Source organism: Oncorhynchus clarkii, chromosome 8 (assembly GCF_045791955.1).
Source record: "Oncorhynchus clarkii lewisi isolate Uvic-CL-2024 chromosome 8, UVic_Ocla_1.0, whole genome shotgun sequence".
Taxonomy (NCBI): Eukaryota; Metazoa; Chordata; class Actinopteri; order Salmoniformes; family Salmonidae; genus Oncorhynchus; species Oncorhynchus clarkii.
Window position 1 is genome coordinate 18,825,987 of NC_092154.1, and position 19,327 is coordinate 18,845,313.

General features: G+C 40.8%; 1 pseudogene; it reads left to right on the forward strand.

The window, feature by feature from the left end:
- Positions 1–10,580: 10,580 nt before the first annotated feature.
- Positions 10,581–19,309, forward strand: LOC139415402 (4-galactosyl-N-acetylglucosaminide 3-alpha-L-fucosyltransferase 9-like; annotated as a pseudogene).
- Positions 19,310–19,327: the final 18 nt, after the last annotated feature.

Sequence of the window (19,327 nt, forward strand, 5' to 3'; positions counted from 1 at the left end):
GCCAATTTCCAAGGATTTTATGTGGAGCCCTTTTTTAGGACTGAATCATGACGTATTGAAAGGAAGTCATCTGTAATAGGTTGCATGGCATGTAACAAATGCTAATTCACTACCTATGTTGATTGATGGGGTAAAACACTTTATATAATATCAGAAAGAGAAAGGAAGGGATACATTAGAATGAACATTGAAATATGGAACAGAACAGCGATGATGATTATAGAGTTAAAGGTTCTGCCATGGCTCTGAATAATCAAAACTGAAACGATGCTAACAATTTGACTACAGTGCCTTTATGTCCACTTCGTGAATGACAGAACTGTGTGCTGTTTGTAGTAGGTTAGATCAGGGTTAGATCAGCAATACACAGGATGAGTTGATTATTTGAATCAGCTGTGTAATGCTAGGGCAAAAAACAAAATGTGCACCCAAGGGGGGCCCCAGGACCGAGTTTGGGACACCCTGGGCCAGATGACCTTCGACCTGTAAACAGAAAGCATGCTCACTACTACATGCAAAAGTAATGTGAGTATTTTGTATAATCATCTAGGCCTGTTAGTTACACAGACCACATAGGAACGACCTTTTGACTAGCCTACTCTCTACAAGGCGCATCAGAGGATTGAGACATTCTGTATAGGAAATCTACTTTTCAATGAATTCTCCTTACATTTTCCTGACCCCAATTTCTTAGTTTGCAGCTAAGATTAGGATCCCCAGAGGAATTGGCTCTGATGCAGTCTGCAGCAAGGCCAACAAGGCTGGGTTTTTTTTGCACATCCCTCTGGAAGTGGAAATAGATGTCAGTCAGAGACTGGCTCTAATTGTAGCTGCTTAAGGTCCTGCCCATGTCGTGGCACATTTCTCTCAAATTGTTCACCACCGACAGAAAAGGAACTATACAGAACACTCATAAAGCAATGCCACCCGTTCTGATATCTCAATTCTTGACTTCTACTCTTTTTTTCTACTCTTTGGTGGTTTAGAGTTACAAAAATATAGTCACTGGCTCCTTTTTTTCAGCCTGAAATTACTATATGATGGCAGGCATTGAGAACTAATTAGCAGTTTTAATATTTAAACTATGTTTCTGCCCTCAATTTTCCCCCTTTAACTTTTCGAGGAGATTGTTTGTGCTATGTTCACCATAATTCACAGCAAGGGTCATTTAAACTATATACCTAGACCTCTATACTATAAAAAGACTGCATGAAACATCCTTCAGTTGGCCGTGATGAATGACTGTTTCCCATTTCATTTCCCATTTCCGCTTACCATTTATTTTTGTAGGTTCATTATTTGTCTAATATTATAGGCATAAATGAAAGCCTTGTTTGTTTTGTTCACACCCCTGGAATAGGGAGAAAAAAAGACCCCATGGATATGGAAATTTGATTTAGATCCAGGTGATTTGAATCTTTGAGTAGTCCCCGAGCCAGGTGAGTAGTGGAAGATATGCTACTGGCTCTTATTCTTGATGAACATGAACAGTTCATGAGGTAGGATCTGAGAGAGAATGGGCACAAGTTATAATTAATCCTTCATTTCTTTCATATTGGAGGGCTTCCATCTAAAACAAGTCTCTCCATCACTTCACTATGCACTGCCATGTGCGGCAGTACATTTTAAAACACAGCCAAATGGCTGTTGAGTTTGTACACCTTAGCAACAAATGACCAGAAGCAGTTGTTTATCATGCAGGTAATAAGGCCGTTACAAATGACAGAGCTGTTGATAACCTGGGCTTCTGTTCCTGACTGTGTACTCACTGGCACACCTGGGGCCACGCAGCTGTAAAAACACTGAGAAAACAGAGGAGAAATCAATACTATATTAACTAAATTAAACTTGCACAACCACTGGTCCCTGAGCCCAAGGTGTTGAGAGAGCGAGTCTGAGAGACACAGAGCAGCCAGCAGGCTACATGTTGGGCTACTGATGACCTAATAATGAGGGTGTAGAGCAGGGGTCTCCAACCCTGTTCCTGGAGAGCTGCCCTCCTGTACGTTTTCTTACTCCAACCCTGTTCCTGGAGAGCTACCCTCCTGTAGGTTTTCTTACTCCAAACTTGTTCCTGGAGAGCTACCCTCCTGTAGGTTTTTATTCCAACCCTGTTCCTGGAGAGCTACCCTCTTGTAGGTTTTTATTCCAACCCTGTTCCTGGAGAGCTACACTCCTATAGGTTTTCACTCCAACCCTGTTCCTGGAGAGCTACCCTCCTGTAGGTTTTCACTCCAACTATGTTCCTGGAGAGCTACCCTCCTGTAGGTTTTCACTCCAACTATGTTCCTGGAGAGCTACCCTCCTGTAGGTTTTCACTCCAACTCTGTTCTTGGAGAACTACCCTCCTGTAGGTTTTCACTCCAACTCTGTTCCTGGAGAGCTACCCTCCTGTAGGTTTTCACTCCAACTCTGTTCCTGGAGAACTACCCTCCTGTAGGTTTTCACTCCAACCCTGTTCCTGGAGAGCTACCCTCCTGTAGGTTTTCACTCCAACTCTGTTCCTGGAGAGCTACCCTCCTGTAGGTTTTCCCTCAAACTCTGTTCCTGGAGAACTACCCTCCTGTAGGTTTTCACTCCAACCCTGTTCCTGGAGAGCTACCCTCCTGTAGGTTTTCACTCCAACTCTGTTCCTGGAGAGCTACCCTCCTGTAGGTTTTCACTCCAACTCTGTTCCTGGAGAGCTACTATCCTGTAGGTTTTCACTCCAACTCTGTTCCTGGATAACTACCCTCCTGTAGGTTTTCACTCCAACCCTGTTCCTGGAGAGCTACCCTCCTGTAGGTTTTCACTCCAACTCTGTTCCTGGAGAGCTACCCTCCTGTAGGTTTTCACTCCAACTCTGTTCCTGGAGAGCTACCCTCCTGTAGGTTTTCACTCCAACTCTGTTCCTGGAGAGCTACCCTCCTGTAGGTTTTCACTCCAACTCTGTTCCTGGAGAGCTACCCTCCTGTAGGTTTTCCCTCAAACTCTGTTCCTGGAGAACTACCCTCCTGTAGGTTTTCACTCCAACTCTGTTCCTGGAGAGCTACCCTCCTGTAGGTTTTCACTCCAACTCTGTTCCTGGAGAGCTACTATCCTGTAGGTTTTCACTCCAACTCTGTTCCTGGATAACTACCCTCCTGTAGGTTTTCACTCCAATAACAGTTGTAACTAACCTGATTCACTTTATCAACCACTATATTATTAGAATCAGGTGCGCTAGATTAAGGTTGGAGTGAAAATCTACAGGACGGTTACTCTCCAGGAACAGGGTTGAAGAGCCCTGGTATAGAGGCTTTATAATTTGTCATTATATTGTTACTCAAAATAAAGCAGAAATCATTTATAAGACTATTTGTGAATTATTAGCTATTGTACCCTTCATGGATAAGATATTTGTGCATGTCAATGTTTCAAGGAATGAATGATAACATACCATGATGTATTTAATGTAATTCATCATGTTTAACTGAATGTTTGGTTTCATGCATATTTAAATTTAGAGGCGGCAGATGGGATAGCTCAAGATAGAAGAAAAACAAAGGATGTTGTTTACTCTCTCTCTCTATAGGGAGAAACAGAATGGTGTACGGGAAGTTGATCATACAATTCTAATGACAGAAGATAATTTTGGCTACTCCATTTTTGATCAATATGACATACCTAAAATATAAATTTAAAAAAGTCATTTTTTTTGTGTATTTTCATCAAAATATCAGCTTCAAATCACACATTTTTTAAATTACCCCTGATTTTTACCATTGAATATCGTGTTACAATAACCTTGCAGCCTGTTACTATTAACCCTGTGAGAAATACAAGAGCAACATTTTACTTCCACCACTTTCGGTTAAATTGTACACAACTTGTATGTCCTAGAAACTCCTTTACAGTCTGTAATGGCAGATAAGATACTGCATGTACTGTATGTTGTTTATAGAAAAAAATGATGAATCTACCTCAAATATTATTTTCATACTAAGCAAAAGCCTAAAACAGTTACTTTGTTCCCCGGTCTCCTCTACGTCTGATTTCTTCTGTACTGAGATTTGAACCCCAAGCCCTCTCCTCACAGTCAAACATTCATTACTGGAATAATAAAAGCTAAGCATACACTGTAGATAATGTAAATACAGTCAAGTATATCCCCTTTCTTGCACCACGCCTACCCAATGATAATTCATCAACATCAATAAGGAAACACTAGTTGTGTTCACTTTGATTTTATTCATGAGAAATTTCCAAGGCACAACTATTTTTCTAAATATACATTCATTAGTAACGGGTTCTACCTCATTCTAACTTTTTTCCTGATATTTGTCCATTTGAAAACATTGTCCAACCTACATTGGAACTTGATAAATGACTAATTTAATGTAATGACAAATGGTGCAGAAACTGCTTTGGTTAGGAACACATGGGAGGTATTGCTTTTTAATTTGATTTATTACATTTTTCTCTGAGCATATGTGAGAACCAAAATTATACAAATGTGCGAGCGGGTTCCCACCCCACACACACACCACACGCAGAGGCAACACATACAACACATACGTTCCCACCCTGCACACACTCACAGATAGACAGATTTGGGAATAAACACATCCATGTGAAAAGGATGAAATGCTTCAGTCATGATTACAATCCCTTCAAAAATCTTTACCATATGCAGAGATGACCACCTTCTACCACAATCAAGAAACCAGGAGACTTCAGAGGAAGAGATAAAACAAAGTGAATCACTCTGCCCCTCAGACCTGATGCCTAGGCAGAAACACCACTACAGCACTTTTCCCTCTGTTGTGTAGACCAGCATCCAGGTGTGTGCCTTGGCCTATGAAAACATTTCCCCCAACACACTTGCTCTCATGCTGCACATTAAGTATAACTACTAGTCAGCTTAATTTTCTCCAGAGGGATGAGGAATTGGTTGGCCAATTGAATAGCTATTTGAAAGACAGTCTCTGTCAAGCCTGAAAGCATGAGGAACTGATAAGCTGACCAATGGAAAAAAGGAGAGAAAATGTGACAGGAGCTGACAGAAAAAACTCACATTCAACACGCAGGCGTACACATACACAGCCACACAACTCCCACCTCTCCCTGCTTTCCTGTGCCTTTGATATGGAGGCACTAGAAAACAGTGAGGGGGCTTGAAACAAGCTGCACAGTAATATTTTTAAAAAAGCACCCGTTAATTTTGATCTGCAGACCTTTATGCAAATGAGCTAGTAGATACAGGTCCCAGCAGAGAATGTGTTGCTTTATTCTTTGTTCTGTTTTTTGTTGTTGTTGCTGTTGATAAATCTAAATGAACTTTTCACACTCCCTCTGCAACCCTGCTGCAGAAAAGGATAGTTAAACCCCTCTAACTCCAGCAGAGAGAGAGAGTGTGTGTGTGTGTGTGTGTGTGTGTGTGTGTGTGTGTGTGTGTGTTTGCAGATAAACAGCTGGCCATAGTGAAAAGCCTGTACCACTAACAAGGGAGTCACTGTACATAATGACCCTGAAAAAGAATGCAACATAGTGTGTGAGTCTCAAAAATGTCACAGAATACTGCCTCTCTACCAGTTGGTTGAACACTAACTATACAGTATGGCATGATTTGGCATTACAGTGTGACAGTGAGCTGGATGCAATTATCGGCTACTCTGATCATAGTTAGCCTCCCCCATTGTTACACAATTCATTTCCAAAATCATGCACTTCACCTAGTTGCTAGATTCTAGCTCCCAATGTGAAATAAACTGCTGTATTTCAGGATGAAAGGTGACTCTATCTTCCACCCCCCAATGTGAGGTAACAGGTATGAAAAATGTAGATATCTGCAGGACGAGTGGACAAAGATAATGGGTTTAATGTGGATCAGGTGTACATCTCGACATTCATTTAGCTCAACATTCCTTTTAGGTTCACTGCTCCCCCGGCCAAGAATCTATTTAGGCATTTCAACCACAAACTTCTTGTACTGTGAAAAAATAAAGATCTTAGCTTTGCTGAGACCTAGCCTTGCATAAACTCTCAAAGTGGTGCCACATTTTAACCTATTGTTATTCAGTTTATGAAGAAAAATGTGCGTTTCAGAGAGTCAATCCAGTTTTTGTTGGTTAATACAGTACATTTGAAATGTAAATGTGAACAAAAGTCCCAATGTAAATGTGCTCTTTTCATGATTGGTTGAGGGAGTTTAGGCCCTTTAAGAATAATACCCTTCCCACTCATATTGAATTTTATGACTTATGTATTTATGTAAGTGTACTGTTCATTTGTCACCCTATCGAATAATCAGTTGGAGAAACTATGTGGAACATAACAACCATATTAAAGATCACCATGCTGAACAACAGTGATTATGCATTTTTACAGATTTTTCCAAGTTCACTGAAAACCTGAGCGTGCAATATTTGTGAGCGCATGGGTAATTGTGACCCATAACCACTCATAATTACCCTACGTCATTTGGTAATTTTCTGTGGGGTTCAGTAATCCCCATTTCATCTGGTAGAAAATAAGGAAAGTATTTTTTTCAAACGTGTGTGGAGGGGGGGATACTGTAATAGATGGAAGAAAATGCACGAGGCAAAGGAGGGGCGGTGACTACAGGCTTTACAGTTTTTTCCAACTGCTTACACACAAAATATTTTCATGTCACACGATTTTTGAAACCTCTCACTCAAAGTGCAAAACTACACACCAAATATCCAAAACCATAAGCTATTTCTCCGCCTTTGACTCAGTTGTCAATTGCACAAAACACTTTTTTCAAAACACTACACACAATTTTCTACCTAAAACACAAAAATATAACAGGAAGTGACTTGCTTTCCTTTTCCAAACAAAACTAATCAAAATGCTACACTTATTCACCAGGTCACACACACTCCTCACATGTGCAAACACTAATAGCTTAACTGATCACTAACCAATCCCTGCTTTACTGTAATATAGGCCTATAAATAGGTCAAAGGTCAGATTACCTGCTTTGAACAATGGATGCCAACAATGGACAGAGAGCAAGAGGAGTAGGAGGGAGAGGAAGAGGAAGAAGAGGACGAGGGCAAAGAAGAGAAGGAAGGTGAGCCATCTCTGATGAGATTAGGGCAACACTTGTTGATCATGTGATCAACCACGGTTTGACCATGAGAGAGGCTGGACTGAGAGTCCAGCCCAACTTGAGTCGATTTACAGTGGCGTCCATAATTTGAACCTTCAGAAATGAGAACAGGCATGCAACTATCTAATGACTATTTTAGCATTACAGTAACGTACTGTAAAATACGTATGACTGCATAGTATTGCATAAACATTTCTAACTCTAAGCCATCCATTTACTGCACTGCATTGAATGAATGAGGTTGGTTATCATGATGTACTACATTTTTTTGTACATTATTTACAGTACCTATGCTGAACACATACTGTGTTTGAATTCTGTACAGAGTGGAAAGGCAAAGACATCATGGAGGACGAGAACGCTTGTTTACAGATGTACAAGAGACTGCAATTATAAATATGGTTTTGGCCAACAATGCAATTGGGATTTGAGAGATAAGAGAGCATATCTTGAATAATGACACCATATTTAACAACATCAATGCTGTAAGCCTGTCGACCATACAACGCATCCTCCAACGGCACCGAGTGACGATGAAACAACTTTACAAGGTGCCATTTGAGAGAAACTCTGACAGAGTCAAGAATATGCGACATGACTTTGTAGAGGTATGTATGCAACACTACTTCCAGTACTTCAGACATACCATATTTACTCATCTGTATATCCTTTTGTCTGTTACAGAGAGTATTGGAGCTGGATGCCCATGTAATTCGCCATGAATTTATTTATGTGGATGAGGTTGGCTTCAACCTCACCAAAACCAGGCGCCGCGGAAGAAATGTAATAGGACAGAGGGCAATTACCAATGTCCCTGGACAGTGTGGGGGTAATATAACTATGTGCTGCCATCACTCAAAACGGGGTCCTCCATCTCAATGCCACACTGGGTCCGTACAACACCGGCCATATGCTCACTTTTCTGGATACAATTTACACAATGCTTGTCCCTGATCCAGATCAGGAGCCTGCTAGATTTGTGGTTTTATGGGACAATGTTAGTTTTCACCGGGCTGTTCTGGTCCAAAACTGGTTTGCCACCCATCCACAATTTGTAGTTTTGTACCTACCCCGATATTCACCTTTTCTAAAGCCCATAGAGGAATTCTTCTCAGCCTGGCGCTGGAAAGTGTATGATTGCCAACCCTATGCCCGCATGCCGCTTCTCCAGGCAATGCAGGACGCATGTGGGGACATAGAGGTTGCCTCTGTCCAAGGTTGTATACGCCATGCTAGGAGATACTTCCCTCGATGTTTGGCAAGAGAAAACGTATCTTGTGATGTGGACGAAGTATTGTGGCCAGACCCAGGCCGGAGAAGAGATGAAGCGTAGCTTAGCACTGAAGCGTAGCTTAGCACCCCCCCCCCCCCCCCCCCCTACCAATACCTGGACTGCCCCCCCCCCCCCCCCACCCCACCCCACCCCGGGACCCCACACACACAATTGTGTTCTTTACTGTATTCTAAAGAATATACTTTTGGTTTACATATGTTTATGGTTTTGTTGTATGCTGCTGTATACAACAGTAATGTTTGGCCTAATAAATATTTTCTGTTTCTACATTGCATTGGTGTTTACAGTGTACTTGTTACCCCTCTCAGCAGATTACTTTCACTGTAGAACATTGTATTGAAATGTAGATATACGCCTATGAAAGACCAAAGAGCTTTAGATTTAGAACAACAGTGTTTACATGGTATATCCAAAAATATACTATTATGAAAGCAGTGTTTGCCATTTGATGCAAATGCTTCATTCTGACATGTGTTTATGGCATTTTGAATGCAGTGTTACATTTTGAAGGAGATGAGAGGCATTTTGCATTTTGCGTGTGCAGTTTTGGGAATTGTGTGTAGAGTTTTGAAAAAAGGAGACAGTTTTGAAAAACCTGTGTAAGCAGTTGAAAAAAACTATAATGCAGTCCCCATCAGAGGGAGAGATTTTGACCCAGACTAAAATGGTTTTCTATTAATTTTGTTCAGAGTTCATTTTCTCCTCAGTATGTTTAACACCAGAATGCAAATGATTCACATTCACTATATGCAGTAACCTCTACATTTGTGCATGTGCGTGCGTGTGTGTGTGTGCGTGTGTGTGTGTGCGTGTGTGTGTGTGTGTGTGTGTGTGTGTGTGTGTGTGTGTGTGTGTGTGTGTGTGTGTGTGTGTGTGTGTGTGTGTGTGTGTGTGTGTGTGTGTGTGTGTGTGTGTGTGCCAGTGGAGGCTCCTTAGAGGAGGAAGGGGATGACCATCTTTCTCAGTGAATTTCATAAAAATTAAAATTGTAAAACGTTAGATAAAACTATACAAAATATATTCACATGTCACCAAATATTTGATTAAAACATACTGTTTTACAATGAAGGTCTGCAGTAGCCTCAACAGCACTCTGTGGGGTAGCACCATATGGTGTAGCTGGAGGACAGCTAACTTGCGTCCTCCTCTTGGTACATTGACTTCAGTAGAAAACCTAGGAGGCTCTTGGTTCTCACCCCCTTCCAAAGACTTACACAGTAATTATGACAGCTTCCGTAGGACATCCTCCAACCTATCAGAGCTCTCATGAACTGACATGTTGTCCACCCAATCAAAGGATCAGAGAATTAATCTAGTACTGAAAGCATAAGCTACAGCTAGCTAGCACTGCAGTGCACAACATGTGAGTAGATGACTTGGAGACAAAGACAATAGTTGAACAGTGTTCAACAAATTAAAAGAAGCAAGAGAGAGAGAAATGCATTTTTTTATTTTTTATTTTCAGTTTTGTTTACTGAGCTAGCCAATGCAGCTTTCTAGTTTAGCTACTCAAACACCAGGCTCAGACAGAGGGATGCAATGTTAGCTAGCTGGCTATGACTATCCAACACAACACTGGAACTCTTCCAAGTCAAGGTAAGCTTTTGGTTTTATTCATTTATTGCCAAGGGGCCCGCCAGTGTAACTGCTTACTGCTTACCTGCGTTGTAAACTTGTAAACTTTCACTCGTTGGCTAGGTTGTAGAAACCTCATGATAGGTATATGGAACATTTGAGTATCATGTAGTAGCCTAAATCTATCACTGTTACATTGAACTGGGTGAATGGAATATTAATAGTCATCCAACATGCTGTAATATAAATAAGGCCATGCTCATAAACAAAAAAAATGTCCTCCCTCATCATCAACGGCACTGACCACCACGTGTGTGTGTGTGTGTGTGTGTGTGTGTGTGTGTGTGTGTGTGTGTGTAGGTCTAAACTGTATGTGCATTGTAGCCACCTAAGTATACATAGCCTAGCTATATCCTAAAGGAGAGCAGAAATGACTGCTAAAATGACTGTTAAAATTAGAGATTACCTCTGGGACTAATACATACAGTATATTTGATTCCACAGTAAAATATGACCCTGTTTATTTTGTGTATTGGGTATAGTGATGATGAAGCCAGGTCACCCGTGACACAAGTCAGTATTCTACATCCATCCATGTCTAAGGAATGTTTGGAGATGCCGTTGAAACCAGCCACTAGGGGCAGCAGTGAGCGCTGTTACCTTCAAGTAGGTTTCGGTTATGCTGGGGTGTTGAGGATGGGGAAGGCATTTGCCTCTGGTGCTGACGGTTGCATGTTTGAATCCAGTGCTAAAAAGTTGTTTTGGAGATTTTGGTTTTAAGGCTATCCAAACCTTAACCCTTCGGAGTTAATGCCTAAACTTAACCCTAACCTTAATTACAGGATTGGTGGGTCCGAAACGGGACGGTTGAGGTAACGTAGGCTAATGCGATTAATATGAGGTTGTAATTAAGAAGAACATTTTCTAGGACATAGACATATCTGATATTGGCAGAAAGCTTAAATTCTTGTTAATCTAACTTTACTGTCCAATTTACAGTAGCTATTACAGTGAAAGAAAACCATGCTATTATTTGAGGAGAGTGCACAGTTATCTAGTGGCCAAAATCTAAACTGCACCTGGGCTGGAATAATACATTATGGCCTTTGTCTTGCATTTCAAACATGATGGTACAACAAAAATACAAAAAGCCCATGGTTTTTTCTTTGCATTATCTTTTACCAGATCTAATGTGTTATATTCTCCTACATTCCTTTCACATTTCCACAAACTTCAAAGTGTTTCCTTCGAAATAGTATCAAGAATATGCATATCATTGCTTCAGGTCCTGAGCTACAGGCAGTTAGATGTCATTTTAGGCGAATATTGAAAAAAAGGGGCGGATCCTTAAGAGCATCCTTTAAAAAAAGATTCTTAAAAATGTGGAGTTAATCCCTAAAATCAATCTTAACCACCCTCAAAATTGTATGTTTGGAACAACTTTGAAGTTTGTTGGTTGAGGAACATGGATGAACGTCTAATTCTGACGTGAGATCGTGAGAGCTTGTTGGGTTGTAGGTACGTTAAGGAGCGTGCACAGACACTTCCATATACAGTATAGCGTGCACGCCCCATAGGTGTGGAAGGTCAGTCATTGCCAGCACCATGAAGTAAATAGCCAAACTTACCTTTCTGCCTCCTCGTTATTGACTTGTGCTTTCACCATGGCACAAACATAATAGTTTAATTCCTCATCTTTTCATCATATTCCTAGATAAATGTTTATCATTGAGTTAGTGACAAAACTAAACACTAAGTCAGAATGAATCCACCAGGTGCTATTTCAGACTATTCTCTTCTACTGTATATGTGCCAAACCTCGACCACACTATAAATTCAGATTTTTTTTTTTACAATCCTTCTCTCCTTTTGGATGTTGATACATTTCAATGACAAAACCAATATGTCAGTTACACTTTCTGACTGGCAGTCAGCCATTTACAAAGTATCCATTTCATACACCCTTTCACCCCAAAAATATTTTTGTCAGCGACTCCTGTTTTATTTCAATACAAATATGTTCCCAGTGAAAACAAGGACATGTACAGCTCCATATAACCAGGTTGCGGCTAAGGAAAAATAAGGATATCTGTCAATCTATCTGTGGACAGAACATGTTTTTAGGCATCCAGATGGCCAGTCAAGGGGATCTCCCAGCTGAGCCCTCAGGAATGACAATGACATGCTGAGAGACTGACAGCCAATGTTACCAGCACCAGATCCAGGATGCCACAAGAACATGGACAAGGTCCTGTTCCGGCTGAAAATAAAGACACGGACAATAATTACGCAAAAGTTGCACTAACTACAGACCTACACTTTATGTTTTCTGATATTTATAAATCACAAATGCTCACAAAAGATAGTCCATATGAACACATCTTGTGAATGCATGGGTGAGAACAGGACACTGTCATGACATTTATATAATGACATTTGCATCAGTCAGATCCCAGCAGGACCGCCATGCCATCTTCAGGTTATTATGATCCTTTAGTATGGCCACCTTTCACAAACGCATTTCCACCCATGTGACTGGATCAGGGCAGATCACAGGTGAGCATCACAGTGCTAGGCTATACACTGTCAGGTGAGGCTCCACCTTGCCACTTGTTGAACACCAGCTGTCCCCCAGAGGATGGAGTGTTTGTTGAGGGGTGATACAAGGGTTATATCTGGGACCATGGGGCTTTTTCTCCTGTCAGGTAATGAAAAGATAAGCGCCAAACCAAGGCCCCTGCTGTGGGCAATACAATCCCTTTGTGAATTCACCCAGCACTTCTGCTGCATGATAGATGGGCACCTCACCCAGGAGAGAAAAATACATAGAAATAAAAATGTCTTCCCACCCTCACTGAACATGTTGGTCTCAATAGAGACTGCTGGTGTAGTTGCCTATATACCCCTGAAAGGAGTATTGGCTACTGTGTTCACACCCCAAACATCTCCAACTACTGCATGAGAGTGGCTGCTGTGTACACGACCCTCCAAACCTCTCCAACTACAGCAGAAGACTTGGACAGCTGAAGATCTCTCCCCCTACACCCACCCCCTCTGTTCTACCCTTCATGTGGTCAACTGAACTGCCATCATACACAATGTCCAGTTGGCTTCTGCATAATTAGTAAGACCCGTTTCAATCAAGAGGAATTCACTTTTACAGAGACAAAACTGAAATGTCTGAATTTTAATAGCTTGTTATATCTATCATTAGTGGGGCATTTAAATGCTGGTCAAAGCTGGATTAATAGGAATACTGGATAAAACACTTCTACACTGTCATACTTGTTAAGCTAGATGTTAACAAGAAATTAAGGTCAACCATTTATTCATAACCAGAACATGCAATCACGATCTGCATTCACTCAGACAGCAAAGACCAAATAAAAAACATGATGATTTCCAACATTCAGGCCTGAATTAATGCTACCCATAGGATGATATAGCAGTGTTCAATCTAAGAGAGCATCCCAGAGAGACATTACTGTGAAGGTACGTGTTGTGCTCTCACACCAGCACTACTCTGTTATTTTCCTGTCTTTATCATGTTTCATTTCCTTCTCTGCTTAACACCTAACAGGCTAGGAGATGTATCTCGTTACAAATGATAGTTTGGACAGGCAGAATTGCTACTTACAAGGCCTTTCAGGATGTTCTATTATACCTGTTAGAGAGCCAAATGTCAAGTAAGCAAATCGGCATTGTTCATTTTTTCTTCCTGATGGGGACAGAAAAAAGACTAGATGACACAAGAGCCTTACTCATGAGACTCTTAAGCTTCGATAAAAGTGCTACAACATTTTCACACACCCAATACTCCAGAAAATAAATAACCCATAATAGTCAATCCAAAAGTGTTGAACTACTAATTGAACAAATGGGCTCATTGCTTTTTTCTGCATGTTTTACTGTTACATATCAATTGGATCAATGTCTTTCATGACAATAAGACGACACACATTAGCATTTGTGACCTAACTCTCCAGACTAAATAAGAAGAGGGACAAACCGTGTAATGAGGTAATGTAACACAAGCTGTTAAAAGACTACAGGGCTATTTGAGTACAATTCTGAACAGAGCTGTGAAACATGCCCCATGAACATGTTTCTGCTGTTACACAAGAAAGCAAACAAATGAAGACATCGAACAGCAGCTTTGCCCACAGTAACCAAGTGGCAGCGTTGGTGACCCCAATTTCTTTGCATAATGATTCGAAAGCTCCTTCTCTGTGGGAGGTTTTACTGCAATAAATGGTTGCTTGTCCTGAATAACGTATCTTCCTCCTACATTCCACTACCTACAACAGAGCAGTCATAGGAACACTTTCACTCTCTTCCTTTCAAGGAATCGGAAGAAGATCACCACCAGGGTTGTCAACACTTTTGAAAGGTTGTGTGGATTTGTGGAATCACCTTTCTCTGCAACCCCTGTCTCAGTCCTACTGGATCTGAATGGGCCCTGGTCATCAGACCATAACACAGGTGACAACCTGATGACATCTCTGATATGTCATGGCAACACCTGGTTAAAACCGTAGGTCACACTTTGTTTGGATAGTCTGGATGGTCCATGTGTAGATGCTCTACAGATGGTCATACTATCAACAAACTATCTGTTGATAAGCAACTGCTTGCTAAGGTTACGGTTAGGGTTAGGTTTTGAATAAGGGTAAGGCTAAGACTTAAGATTAGGTCTAGGGTTAGGGTAAGGGTTAGTAGATAGTTAGTTGAAATGTTACTGTAGATAGTCTGTAGAGCATCTACAGATGGCCTATCCAAATAAAGTGTTACCAAACCGTATTGCTGAAGAAAATAATGTTACTTACCCACTTAGTCTTCTTCGTCCTGGGTAGGACACACGGCTGGAACGATCTTATACCATCAGAGTCCATCTTTGGCCACAGCTTGCGCCCTGTCCTATGAAAGACCTATTCCCTACAGCTCAGACACCACTGTCCGTCATCGTGTAGTTTTTTGCTTGTGTATAATTACAATTACATACAACAAATGTGTATTTTGTTTGTTCTGCTGCATCAACAAAGCAATATATGCATTTAGAATAATTATTAGTGACAATATCTTAAGTTCAATTGTTTGAAGTAGCTATTACATAAGAGAGGAGAGGATGCCTTTGAAGTATACAGTTAGATTGGAAAACTCCTGTCCCTTCTTCGGTGTGGGGGGGGGGGACAGGGCTTCTCATTGACAAACCACTTCGCTGGTCTAGACACACTTTTAACAGAAGGTTGACAAAAAATCTCAAAGAACATTCTTGACCGCATTTTCAGCTTTCTTCATGTAAACGTGTGTGCAGCATGTAGTCTAGTCTGTCCTTCAACTGTATCCTGTCATTACAATCAACATAGTACATGTAGAATATGAATTATAACAGGCAACTAACTGCATTTTGGGAAGTGGTGAAAATAGTTCCCTGTCATCCGGACTGTTGCCATGGTACAATAGTGAAGTGTATGCTACACGGGTGCAGGGTGAGACCAACTTGAATGAGTACACTTCTAATTGTAGTCCAATTCACCGCAACCTGTAGGTGCTCAGTGCCACATAAGGTCACATCTATTTCTGGAATTCTATTAAATTCTACTTTTAAGGCAGAGAAAATGTGGTATCTCACATTTGCTGAAGTATAGTCATACTGTGTGAACTAAATAGTATTATACTCTCCTGCTGAAAATGCAACAAAAAAAGGCATCTCCATACAGATGGCATATCACATTGCACAAGGTTGTAGCATTCTCCCACAAAATAAACAAAGCAATAATACTATGTGTACTCATTGACATACAAAATCAAATGTATTACAAGGACAGAATGTTTTCCCTGTTTTCCTCTAAGGTCAGTCCTATTTTATTCTAAACATATGAGCATCTGGTCTTACACAAAGAGGAAATAGCCACCTGCAGCCCCTATCTAAATGGACCCCTTTACCCTGCTCCCTCCACTCGTTGCTACAGTAATGTTCCTTGACGATTTAGATCAAATGCTAAGGAGGTGCACTAGTTGTTTGTGTAATGCAAACAGAGCTCCATTCTGTGGTGGGAGAAAAGACCATGCACTTTGCTTTTGTAAATCCTATATCTAAATTAGATGCACAGTCGAGCCTACATATGAGTGCTTAAGAGTTATCTGATCTCTCTGTAGGCTTCAATGGATTCCATTTTGAAGTAGAAAAAAAAATCCCTGCGAAAATAAATTGCTCTGTCTGAGGATGCAACTGGCTGACACTGGGCACAGCAGGGCCCACAGGTTAATCAGGAGAGCAGGGAGAGAGGGCGAGAGAGAGAGAGAGAGAGAGAGAGAGAGAGAGAGAGAGAGAGAGAGAGAGAGAGAGAGAGAGAGAGAGAGAGAGAGAGAGAGAGAGAGAGAGAGAGAGAGAGAGAGAGAGAGAGAGAGAGAGAGAGAGAGAGAGAGAGAGAGAGAGAGAGAGAGAGAGAGAGAGAGAGAGAGAGAGAGAGAGAGAGAGAGAGAGAGAGAGAGAGAGAGAGAGAGAGAGAGAGAGAGGGATCTCAGAGTGGCTACAAGGACATGCTGCTATATAGACCACTGCTTTCCCATTCAACCAAAAACCTCTCAAATGTCAAAGCCATGCTGATCTTCAAGGGGGATTTCGCAGAAATTAAAACTACTAGTTGGTCCATAACCATTACATAAAATAAGACAATAATTGGTTTCCAACACAGAGACACTTAATGTGTAAAAACAGTTTATAAGAATGTCTGTGAGTCTGAGACATACCTGTATTTACTAGCCTAGACAACTGAGACGTATATATTATAGTGGCTTCCTATTCAGAGCTTAATCTTGGGCTTCCATGACAGTGCTGTGACTGGTTTAATGCTACCTCACGCCATCTGCAGACATCAATGCAAAGACATTACTTGTATTTTACTGCCCTCCAGAGTCTGTACTTGGAAACTACAAGTTCATCAAAACGGGGTAAAATCTCACCACAGTTCATTAACTTGAACTCTTAATAGAGCTAGACGGGAGTCTATAGACCAGGGCCCATATCCACAAAGCCTCTCAGAGTATGAATGCAGATCGCCTTTTAGATCATAACGAAGCGAGACACCACTCTCCCTAACCTTATCTGATCGGGGAGGGCCATTCTGGTCTACTTACTGCCCCAGGGGGTGTCCCAGTGCAAGACATCTCACTGGCAATTTTTTTCTGGTCGGGCGGGCTTGTGGGGCGAATGGGAGGGAACAATAACTAGACCAGAAACAGCTGTTCCCTCTCTCCCATGAGTGTGACAGATATTATGGAGGAATCATCTCACACAGGAAAGGCATGCTCACATGGGGAAAGCAGACTCGTGTAAGAGAGGACATGCCCACCTACACAGACAGGAACCTTGACCATTTTTTAATGGTAAACGGTTCGAGTAAACTCTCTTATTTATCTACCATCTTTGTTATTAAAATAACATGATTTCGTTTGCAAATCGTTATGCTCGATTGGTCAACATCAAATGGGAAGCCTAATTCACAGTGCGCTTTCCTCCTCAAATGCGATGAATAAATGTTGAATGAATGGGATGCGCAAGGTTTGTAAATTGCCCTTTTAAATGTAAAAGCTACAGTAGTACTGTATAATGAATCAGCAGCCTATATGATTTGATTATCCTCTGAGTTTCTCTGACCAGCATATCTTCTCATTTGTTAGTAATGTATGAAATTAGTTGGTTTATAGGTTATTACTCAATCATGATCAACCTACAGCTTCTTAGGCTATTTGATAATCTTTTCCCAAGCATCGATTGTGATCTTGCTATGTAAGCTAAAATAAATGGACATGTTCCTATGTTGGACATCTGTGATCAGATAGTGTCCGATTTTTGTGATATAAAGGCTATAAGGTAAACAATGCATAATCACCTGATAAAATATACATACTGAAACAAAACTAATACATTTACTGCCTTGTTACATTATTAAACCACCAAGTAACTGGCTTGCAAGACCAATTGAATCATAAAAATGACAAATTCAGAAAGAAGAACGTCTTGGCGATATTACAAAGGAGGTTAATAATAAGACCATAGTTTTAAAAAGGCTGTGGCCTTCTGGTCATTCCTATGATTTGGACACATGCAGCACCCTGTTCAATATTGATGGCTGTTTTTTTAACAGCTGACTGAGACCTATACAATAAGTCAAATGGGGTCATCATCCATCACAGAAACACAAAAAGTGATTTATCAAATCTACCACCATTGCAGCAGTGCCCACCTTTCCAAAAATGGGTGTGGAGGAATCTAGAGTCCCCGTCCCACACTTATTAAAAGCCAGGTCTTGGAAATATTTTCAATTTGACTTTGAATTATAGGCAAGATGCAGATATTGAAGTGCCTTATGGGTCAGTTATATTCAGCCAAGAGGAGGGGGGAGCTTTCTTATTGCCAATTAAAACTAAATTGGTCTGCTGGATTGTGAGCAACTGGAACCCTGACCATGCCAGGGTGAGCAATGAATTGGTCAAACACATCGATATACACACCTATGGAAAAACCTTTAGAGAACACATCAATGATCAATACTTCCTGAATACAATTTCCAGTTGTAAATTCTATCTGTCATTTGAGAACTCAATTCACAAATTACATCACTGAAAAGCTGTACAACCCACTAGCTGCTGGATCTGAGCCAATTGTTCTTAGGCCAATGAGAACTCTGTGCCTAGAGATGACTTTATACATGTGGATAATTTCCTCTCCCCCAAAGAGCAAGCTAACCAACTCACACTGTTACATTCAGACGAAGAAATGAATCTGCAGTATTTTGACTGGCGCAGACATTTCAATGTAAAGAGGTCCCATTTCTGTGCGAACACACACGTCGTGCCTACGATTAATAGCGTTTGTAATAACCTTGACACTTGGATTTATGGTTGATAGCTCATTTTCTTCTGCAATGTTGTGGTTCAACCAATGTTATGGTAGCTCATGAAACATGATCTCGTCTGAAAACCAGGACACCTCATTTTGGAATATAATGTATATAAGGAGACTGCCAACATGTTTTGCTGCAGAATTCCCCTCCTTGTAATTTATGTATGCTACAGCATTGCATATTAGGATGAAATCATACAATTTCATATTTTTCAATAAGCCCATTTGTTTGTAGGCTGATTTCCAGTGAGTAATTTACGACAATGGATACACAAACCATTTGTAGCTAGCTTGCATTTCCTGCTCTCAAGCAGTTATGAAATTAGGCTATTATAATAATAACAGGCTAATATGTGTGAATCAGTGAAATTGTTGTGTTTGTTCGACGTTTTCCCAAAGATGTGACGTGCAGGTGCCAGATGATGATGATGATTAATTTAATTATGTGACGTCA